The following is a 9,380-nucleotide window of genomic DNA, read 5'->3' on the forward strand; positions in this document are numbered from 1 at the left end:
ATCTGTGGGATATTGTGAAGAGAAAGTTGAGAGACGCAAGACCCAACCCTCTGGATGAGCTTAAGGCCGCTACTGAAGCATCCTGGGCCTCCAGAACACCTCAGCATTGCCACAGACTGATTGCCTGCATGCCGCGCCGCATTGAAGCAGTCATTTCTGCAAAAGGACTCCCGACCAAGTATTTAGTGCAAAACTGAACATAATTATTTGAATGTTCACTTTTTTTTTGTATTAAAAACACTTTTCTTTTATTGCTCTGATGAAATATGCTAATTTTTTGAGATAGGAATTTGGGGTTTTCATGAGCTGTATGCCAAAATCATCAGTATTAAAACAATAAAATACCTGAAATATTTCAGTTGGTGTGCAATGAATCTAAAATATATGAAAATTTATTTTTTTATCATTACATTATGGAAAATAATGAACTTTTATCACAATATGCTATTTTTTTTTTTTTTAGAAGGACCTGTATATGTATCTATGTATTTATTTATTTGTTACTCTTAGTTGGAAACAGACTGTCTTCTATTCCTCAACCTCTAGTGTCAGTATGTTACATTTGTGACTTTATATTTCATAATGAAACTTTATGATTTTAGGAGTATGAACAGCAATGAATACCTTATGGTGACAACAGAGTTTTAAATTTGGTAATTTACAAGTAGACACAAACTTCATCTTGCCATTGAAATAACAATACTCTTGTGGCACTTTGCCAGTACAATATGTTACTTATGTAATTGTTACACCTCGATGACAAGAAGTGCCTGAAGAATTAAAGTCATTTCTGACATAGTAGCGCTTCAGACAATTTTCAAATGTTTTCCCCAACTGATTTATAGATATATACAGTACCAAGAAAAGTGTGCATCTTTATGAGATAAATGCCTTTAGCTTATATGTTTGTTTCCTACTGTATATCCCCATTGTATATTCTCTAGACATTAATTTCCTGCATCAGTTGTAATAAGTGACACAAATGTAACTAAAGTAATAAATGTATAACAATTTACAATTAGATATTAAAAAAAGAAGAAAAAAAAAAGACTAATCCAGTTTGTTAAATCATCCAATCATCTGAAAAGAAAACTTATTTGCTATTTAAACAGCTTGCTTTTTAATGGAGAGTGATTTTCTGTTTGTCTTAATTAGAGATCTGTTCATTCTTAAATCTGATTACTGTCAATTTGTTTTGAACAGCAGCTGTCTTGTTCAAAATTATCCGTGTACAATTAAACTTTTTATTCATACTTCTCCTTTAATGCATTGTTCATACTTCTCTTTTTAGTACATTGCACAGTCAGCTACTAAACTGCTGAAGAGACTACTTGTTCTCTCTGTCTGCACTCATTGCCAGTTAAGTGTTACAATTGTTCGAGTGATACAGACAAAATCAAAAAAAGCAAAAAAAAAAAAAATTGGACAAAAAAAAAGGGACAGTAATGAATCACGGAGGATCCGACTGACAAATACCAATGACAAAGCGGCCCTCTATGACACCCGGCTATAGAACTGTCATCAAGTGATATTCAGAGCTCGGAGTCAAACACAAAATGAGAGATTGAGTTGACCGTAAAAATACAGTGAGGGGAAAAGCCATCAAGAACTTGTGTTGCTTCAGAGTCTCAGGGGCTCTCCTGTACAACGACTCAGAAGCTAAGAGACAAAGAATCAATACAATCTGTGAGGTTTTAACTTTCTCTCTTGGCTGAACATAATGGAAAAAAGCATTACATAAAAGCAAATATTGCTGCTGGGCAGCATGCTGAAACAACAGAGTGCACCGCTGCAAGTCCCAGAGTCACTGGAGGACTGAGAAACATGATGACAGCTCCAAATGGTTGACCAGAGGACAACAAAGATAGATACTTGCATCAAAAAGCCCATCATGTCAGCCCAATACTGTGTTCTCACTTATTTACAAATGGCTTATCCAAAGTCACCATGCTCATGGCTAGATCTTAGATCTTAAAGGGATAGTTCACCAAAAAAAAAAAAAAAATCATTCTGTCACCATAGCTTTCTTTGGTCTTTGGAAAAATGTGTCCGGGTTTGTATTTATGTAAACGCTGTTTTCGTCAAAGTTGTTATGCACAAAAACAATAAACATTAAAAATAAAGTCATAAGGATTTGGAATGACATAAGGGTTAGCAAACGATGATTTAATTTTGTATTCCATTAAATAAGTTTGCCTGCTGTATGTATGATATTCATTTTTAGACAACAATTAATTTGGTAACACTCATGCAATTAGAGTCATATTTCAACAAATTAAGGGTCCTGCACACAAATGGCCCACTACAAATATTGACATATGAAGATGGGTAGGAGCCAGAGGCACCCTGTTGATCGCAGCTTCTGTGCCTCAAAACGGAGACTTTCAGCATTATGCCATGACATGAACAATGGAAGCCGAACTAGATTTGGCTTTCCTGAATGGTCACATTTCTGGGATGAGAGCTGATAACAGATAAAGCAGCTGTGCTGGAGGACGACAGACAGGAAAGCCTGCTGAACCACAGACAAGAGGCTAAAACGCATTTGTCAGACGGTATTGCTCACCAGGGCTTTCCCAGCCAGTGAATGTGAGCTGACAGTGTTTGCAAGAATTAAAACATCATGCTTTATCTCTCTGCCTAAACCTGATATATCATATTTTCAGTGAGGTGCTGCATGAACACATTGGCGTATGGGCCAAAGCGGAAATGGATGGGGTGTTTTTTTCTGAAACAATGCAACAGCCAGGGACTACTCAACCAGGCAAGACCAAGCTGTTGCCTGACTCACGGTCCATATGCAGTTCTCTACACCATTCACATGCAGGAGACGGTTAGGAGCATCAAAGCATCACACAGATGTTAATAAATGTTGTAAAAATATATTGCTCATAGTTCATGTTAACAAATGAGACTTTACCCTAAAGTGTTACTGATATGCAACTGATCATTTTGATATTAAATGTAGAGAAAAGAATAAACAGCTTTATGTACACTTGACTAATGATTTTGGTTATGTTCAGTGGCAAAACAATCAATTTAAAAGTGAAATGCAAGACAGTAATGGTACTTGAAGTAAGCAGGAAGAAATTAATTGTAAGGGACAGTGTGTAACACTCTGCAGGAGTGGGGAGCTGTGGAATTAAACTGGGGATTTGCAAAACTCCATATTTTCATAATTGATTAGTCAGTCAGTTGACTAAAAAAGTACCGTGTTTATGTTTTAGGAAGCCCTGTAAATATGTCTGCATGCCCACTAGCCCCCAATCAGACATGTTTCAGATGCTAATGTACAGTAAGTGCAGCCCTTCAATAAGGACATTCAACAACTATAACCTTGTATTGAACAAAGCCACTTAAGTCCTCATGAGGAAGGTTGAATACACAACGGCACAAAACCACTTATGTGCATCCTGGTTGCAGAATGATATGCTTCAATCAATCTAATCTCAGCACTTGGACTTCATGGAATTTCCCTTGCTCAGCATTCAAAAAATCATAAGTGTTAAATCTGAAATATTGTTTACCATGATAAAATGCTAGCATGCTAAAGCAGATCACACTATAACTATGCTAAACCACTCTTTAAGAAGCTGCATCACATTTGACATTTGTTCCCCTTTAAAAGTTAAAAAGTGCTAAAATAATTTCTCTTACAAAAACTCTTACAGACCTCTGCATAAAAAAAAAAATAATAATCTGTGAGCGAGAGCTCATCTGTGCATTTCGACCAAAGTGAAAATATGATTTCAATTTACATATCTTTTTTTTTAGCTTTTTAGTAAGTTTGGATCATCTTATAATAACTTATTTTAAATATTTTAAATAAAACTCATCTTGCAACTTAAATGTGCAGATTATCTCTGCTTTGGAAACATTGCATTAGAGGAAACATTACCGTACGTGTTCACGCTGTTCATTTTCATCCAGCATTGCATGAAAGACATATTTCAATCCCTGTTATCACACAGCTACAGGTTCAGTACAGTACAGTGATTCCAACTGCATTGCATGCCAGAAATAAACTGATCAACTTAGCATAAATGCCTCTCACACACATCACGCTAAAGGTATTATCCCCAGCAACCTGTAGACCAGATTTTATTTCTCATTAATTAGCCAAGCTTAACCCTTAATTTCAGAGTAAACATATTTAAAAAATAGTTCTTGTAAATATTCAGATCAAACAACCTATAAAAACTATGGCATCAACTTACCACCTTTATCTAAAAGTAACATGGCAACATGTAGTGAGAGGGCCACTGACCTTGAGGTAAATGTTCCCATCTTTTACCACAGGTGTATATGGGACACCCCTGCAGTGCAGGGGCCCCCCTCACAGCGTTATGAGCCAATTATAGTTAAGCTTCCCTATCTACCACCATTTTTCTCTGAAAAGGAGACACATCAAGCTACAGTATGTGAATCCACTGGTTTTTAAAGTGACAGAGTCAGAGTTGATGCATTCACAAACATTCAAGATTGCTGCAATGTATCACACTCCAATGCTGACTTCCCCAGACAAAAGGATATGACACAAAAATGTTATGTAGAATAGAAAATATATTATTTCAGCACAGAAAAGTAAAAGTAAACAATGATATACGGTCCAAAATAACATCACTACATGCCATACTATTTCACTATCAACTTTATTGTTAATGTAAGAGATGCTACATTTTTAATTTGAATGTGCAAGGCTTCTGGTTTTAGTTGCTTTCCATCAGCCTATTTTAAGTTATGCAGATGATGCAACCATTGTCATTTTGGTTCATTTACGTAATTTGTTGCCCAAACCTTTGTTATTCTTATCATTATTTATTTGCATTTTCTACTAATTAAATAGATATCTGGCACATTCACGTAATAGCTGATCAAAAAAAAACATGGATACATCTTAATCAACGTCACAGCTTGTGGGCGGGGCCTCGTGACATGGTTCCAAATAAGTTGTTGTCAGTGGATCAGTGGAATGTATTATTTTGTATTATTTATTTTTTATTATATATATATATATATATATATATATATATATATATATATATATATATATATATATATATATATATATATATGTTTTGGTTTTTTTTTGTTTTTGGCTGCATTATTTCAGTTCTGTAGGAAACCTGTAGGAAAACAGCAAGGTACTATCAAGTTCGTGCCTACTAAGATTAATACACGTGCCGTCTGTGTGAGCTTCGTTCCATAACAGATTCTTACATCAAAGGACGTCTACTTTTGAAAAATCTACACAAAGTAGTGGTATCAGAAATGAAATTACATTTCGTTCAGCATATTAGCGCAGAATATATAATCATTTGTGGCTGCAAAAGAAACGGCGCTGAAAGAGCAGATGTGAAGACGCGTTCAACAGATGGGCGACTGCTCTTCCTCACGGCCACAGACCTGTACTGACAAATCTTGCTTTGATAAGTAGCATAAAGCCTGGTCGGGAATGTTAATTGAAAGACAGGGGCATTGGCTTATTGGCTAAACGATTATCAGTGTGTCGGTTATTGATGGAAACTGAATTCTATTTTAAGTTGCGGCGTTAAAGGCAACTACAGCGGGCGCCAAATCACAGTTGTATCACCTTCAAATAACATTACAGTCACGCGGTGACAGTAGAGACTATCTTTAAACGTCGATATGGACACAGTGTGACGAACAATCAGACGGATCATACAGCTGTAGGGGAAAACGAGACGTAACCTTCAACATAATGCTTTCTACTTCTAGTTTTCCTTTTAAACTTAATGATTGATCATGTCACTCAAGGCAAGCTCACCAAGAAAGTAGTCTGGCTGGTAGCCTATAAAAAGACATTTTCTCTAAGTTAATGATCGAGGCTTGAATAGGAAGGGCAAAAGAGACCTCGATCCTGAATGCATTTCTGTTCTAAATTATGCTCATAAGTATAATACAGAGTGGTGCACTTGATTCTAGAGACAAAAATTAGACTTAGTTCAAATTCACAGACGACACTTTCACATAGGCTATTCCAACTTAAAGGACCATGCAGTAGCTATATGGATTCAAAGTGGTTGGTCTATGATAATACGCTGCTCTTTTTAGACCATTCAAATGCACAGCGATTGCGAATCAACGCATTAACAGTTATCGTATGGATATTAAAAGAAATAGAAGTACGAACATACCTTGTCTCTGTCAGCAGTAGTTATTCTATATTCGCCGATTCGTTCCGTAGATGCAAATGCAATTTGCCATCCATGACACGACTCAGTTTGAGATTGAGTATCTTTTACCACAATCTACCCTCGCAAAATACGAATCCGAGCTATTTTCAGAGGATGTGAAAATAAAAAATAAAAACTGACAGTGCAGACACTAAATAACATTGGAATGAAATGAGGGAACAAACATAATCAAACGAAATAAATCAAAAAGAAGAGAAAACATGGAAGGTAATACGAAAAATGCGATATATATAGCCTATATATAAAAAATAAATAATAAATGCGGTAGAAAACGAGTTGACTAGTTGATAAACTAAGGGCTCCAGTAATTCCACGCTGCGTGTCTGTATTCCAAACGCACTGAGTGCGCTCTGCAACGGGGAACGCCGATCTATCCGTTTATTCCCAATATGCTGCGGTTTTACTTCCTGGACTTCAACTTGCAGTAGCATCACTTACACCTGAGCGTCCGTGTGAATATACATTTGCCTTCTCTTCCTTTCGGCTTCGGCAGAACCTTTAACATGCAGTGACATCCGAGCTATCAGTTAAAAACGGCCGCCCTCAGTCAGGCGTCTGGAAGCCCGCATTCACTGTAGCAGCGAGAAGGAGCGCGTTCACGTTCTCCTTTCTCAAGGAAGTTGGACGCGCGCGCTGTGCACCTACGTCAGCCGGCGCGTGTTCCAAATAGAACGCTGGGGAATCTTGTTCCGTATTCTCATTTGGCTATTCGATTAAAAATAAAATAAAAATCATGCATTTTCTTTTTTCCTTTCTGCCTGCAGGTTGGAAGTGTTGTCGCCAAAAGTACAATGAAGTGAGGAGACAACTGAAACGGAATGAACTTGTGTTGTGGTAAATCTCACGCCCTCAGTTTCTTCAAGGTCTAAATGTTTCATTGGTACAATCGTTTTTGAAGATATGCATGGACTATTTGACAAACTGTGGTAGGCTATCAAAGAGACACCAACCATATGATTAAATGTTTTGAAGCATTAAAAATATTGAAGCAGCAGTTTGCAAGTTACAAAACTCAGCACTCTGGCATGGAATGATACAGCCTTTTATATCCATGAAATAAGTTCAGTTGGTGCATCAGTCAGCATAAATTGGTCTGTACTAACCAGTATTTCTTGAGCAAAATCAGACTCTTTAATTTTGTACTGAATATTTTATGATCTGGGTGAGTCATGATCATATCTGAATCTACAGTTAGGCCATACTGCTTATTTACTTAAATTAACCAGCCCATAACCATTACATAATTTACCGCCTTTTTCCCCCTATCAAATATTTTAGCAATCCCCCTTAAATAATTAAAAAACATTTAAAATAAATAAATAAATAACTCTGTGAAAACTATTTAGAAATCGGACATTGCATTACTTTAAGATATTTTGGCAACTTCAGATTTGGAACATAACTTATTTAGACATAAGGCTTTATTTTATTGCATTTTTAGAGTTAAACCTGGTATGAAAAAAATATATATATATTATATAAAATAAAACAAATGTGTACATTGCATTTTCTTTAGAGTAAATTTAAACCTCTGTAACATGCTTTCATATTTTTAAATGATTCAACTTCTAAAATAACCTTGTGATTATCTTTAAAAAGAGTCCAACCTTAGGTCTGTATTACAAAGCGTTCATTAATAATAATGATTTAAGTTCCGACAGTGCACTTTCACGTTTATGTTTAAAAATGGGGGATGACAGGTAGGGTGTTTTTAACTGAGCAAGTATGAGTAAGATAATCTAGGGAAAAAATACAAACTAAACAACAGTGATTGAAAAATCTGAACTCAATATTTTAATCAACTGCGCGCAAGTTTTAATAATTTTTCGTTAGTCAAACTATATCAACCTGACAAATTACATAGAAATAATTTTTATGAGTCAGATCAAGTAGAAATAACATAAAAGCCTTCCAAAAGATTGTGCTGATGAACTATGAACATATTTAGCACTGTGTTTTTGACAAAATGCCTTATTATATTATGTACATTACTTGTTTTGTAAAGAGATTGCAGGTTAGGTTTCCTTCTGTGTATATCATGTTTGTGCTAATAATACGGCACAGCGGGACTGGTTCACCACTACATCAATACTCCCTGCTAAATCTTCCCGCAAGTCTTTTGCAGCCATAGTGGGGTTTAAGTTTTAATCTCAGGCCAGTCTAGTTTTATTGTGGATTTTTCTTGGTCTTCATATCTTGTCTTGAATCTTTTTATAACTTCTCAGTGACATCTTTGCACATTGCAAATACCAAGTGTTTCCATATATTTTCATAACCTTCACCTACTTTATAAGACTCAATTATCTTTATTTTCTGATTCTCTGTCAGCTGCTTAGAGAAGCCTGTGGTTGTTGATTGTAAACACCCGGAGAGGTTAGAAGAGTCAGAGAGTTAGTATATAAGCTTCGGAACTGTCATCACCTCACTTAGATCAAGGCCTTTCATGTTCAGAGAATTAACCTAACCCTAAGAGAAGGGGATCAACTGGAAAGTTGCCAGAACCTTTGCTCATTCCTTTTTTTTCTTTTTTAATCTGTTAAATTTAGCAAATAAGAGTGAACCAAGATTTGCAGAAATATGTCAAGTTTAAATTTATTTTCTAAGGTTCTGTAAGCTAATTTTCAGTTAGAGCTTCAATAGAACGTTACTTGGTTAGGAATGCCCAAATACAGCTTAGAATAGGACACATAAAAGCAAAATTTCCATATGAGAGACTGCACAATTCCTCCAGTTTGCACTGCCTTCCGTGAGCTCATAAGTCACTATATTGTCAATGTATATTAAATTTCTTAAAGCTGCAGTCGGTAACTTTTGATGCTCTAGCGGTTAATAAACAGAACTGTTATTTAATCATAAATAAAAGTAATATATATATATATATATACAGTATTGTTCAAAATAATAGCAGTACAATGTGACTAACCAGAATAATCAAGGTTATTAGTATATTTGTTATTGCTACGTGGCAAACAAGTTACCAGTAGGTTCAGTAGATTGTCAGAAAACAAACAAGACCCAGCATTCATGATATGCACGCTCTTAAGGCTGTGCAATTGGGCAATTAGTTGAAAGGGGTGTGTTCAAAAAAATAGCAGTGTCTACCTTTGACTGTACAAACTCAAAACTATTTTGTACAAACATTTTTTTTTTTTTTTTCTGGGA

The 9,380-nt window shown here is 35.7% G+C and overlaps 1 protein-coding gene across 6 annotated transcripts in view; it reads right to left on the reverse strand.

Annotated features, from left to right (window-relative positions):
- The window catches only part of LOC113062035 (adhesion G protein-coupled receptor B2), a 273,272-nt gene extending 266,446 nt beyond the window's left edge, over nucleotides 1-6,826 (reverse strand). For all 6 annotated transcript variants that reach the window (XM_026231541.1, XM_026231540.1, XM_026231542.1 and 3 more), the window contains exon 1: nucleotides 6,159-6,826. The gene's annotated coding sequence lies outside the window, so the exon portion shown is untranslated. The remainder of the gene's footprint in view (nucleotides 1-6,158) is intronic.
- Nucleotides 6,827-9,380: the final 2,554 nt, after the last annotated feature.

Source organism: Carassius auratus, chromosome 44 (genome assembly GCF_003368295.1).
Source record: "Carassius auratus strain Wakin chromosome 44, ASM336829v1, whole genome shotgun sequence".
NCBI lineage: Eukaryota > Metazoa > Chordata > Actinopteri > Cypriniformes > Cyprinidae > Carassius > Carassius auratus.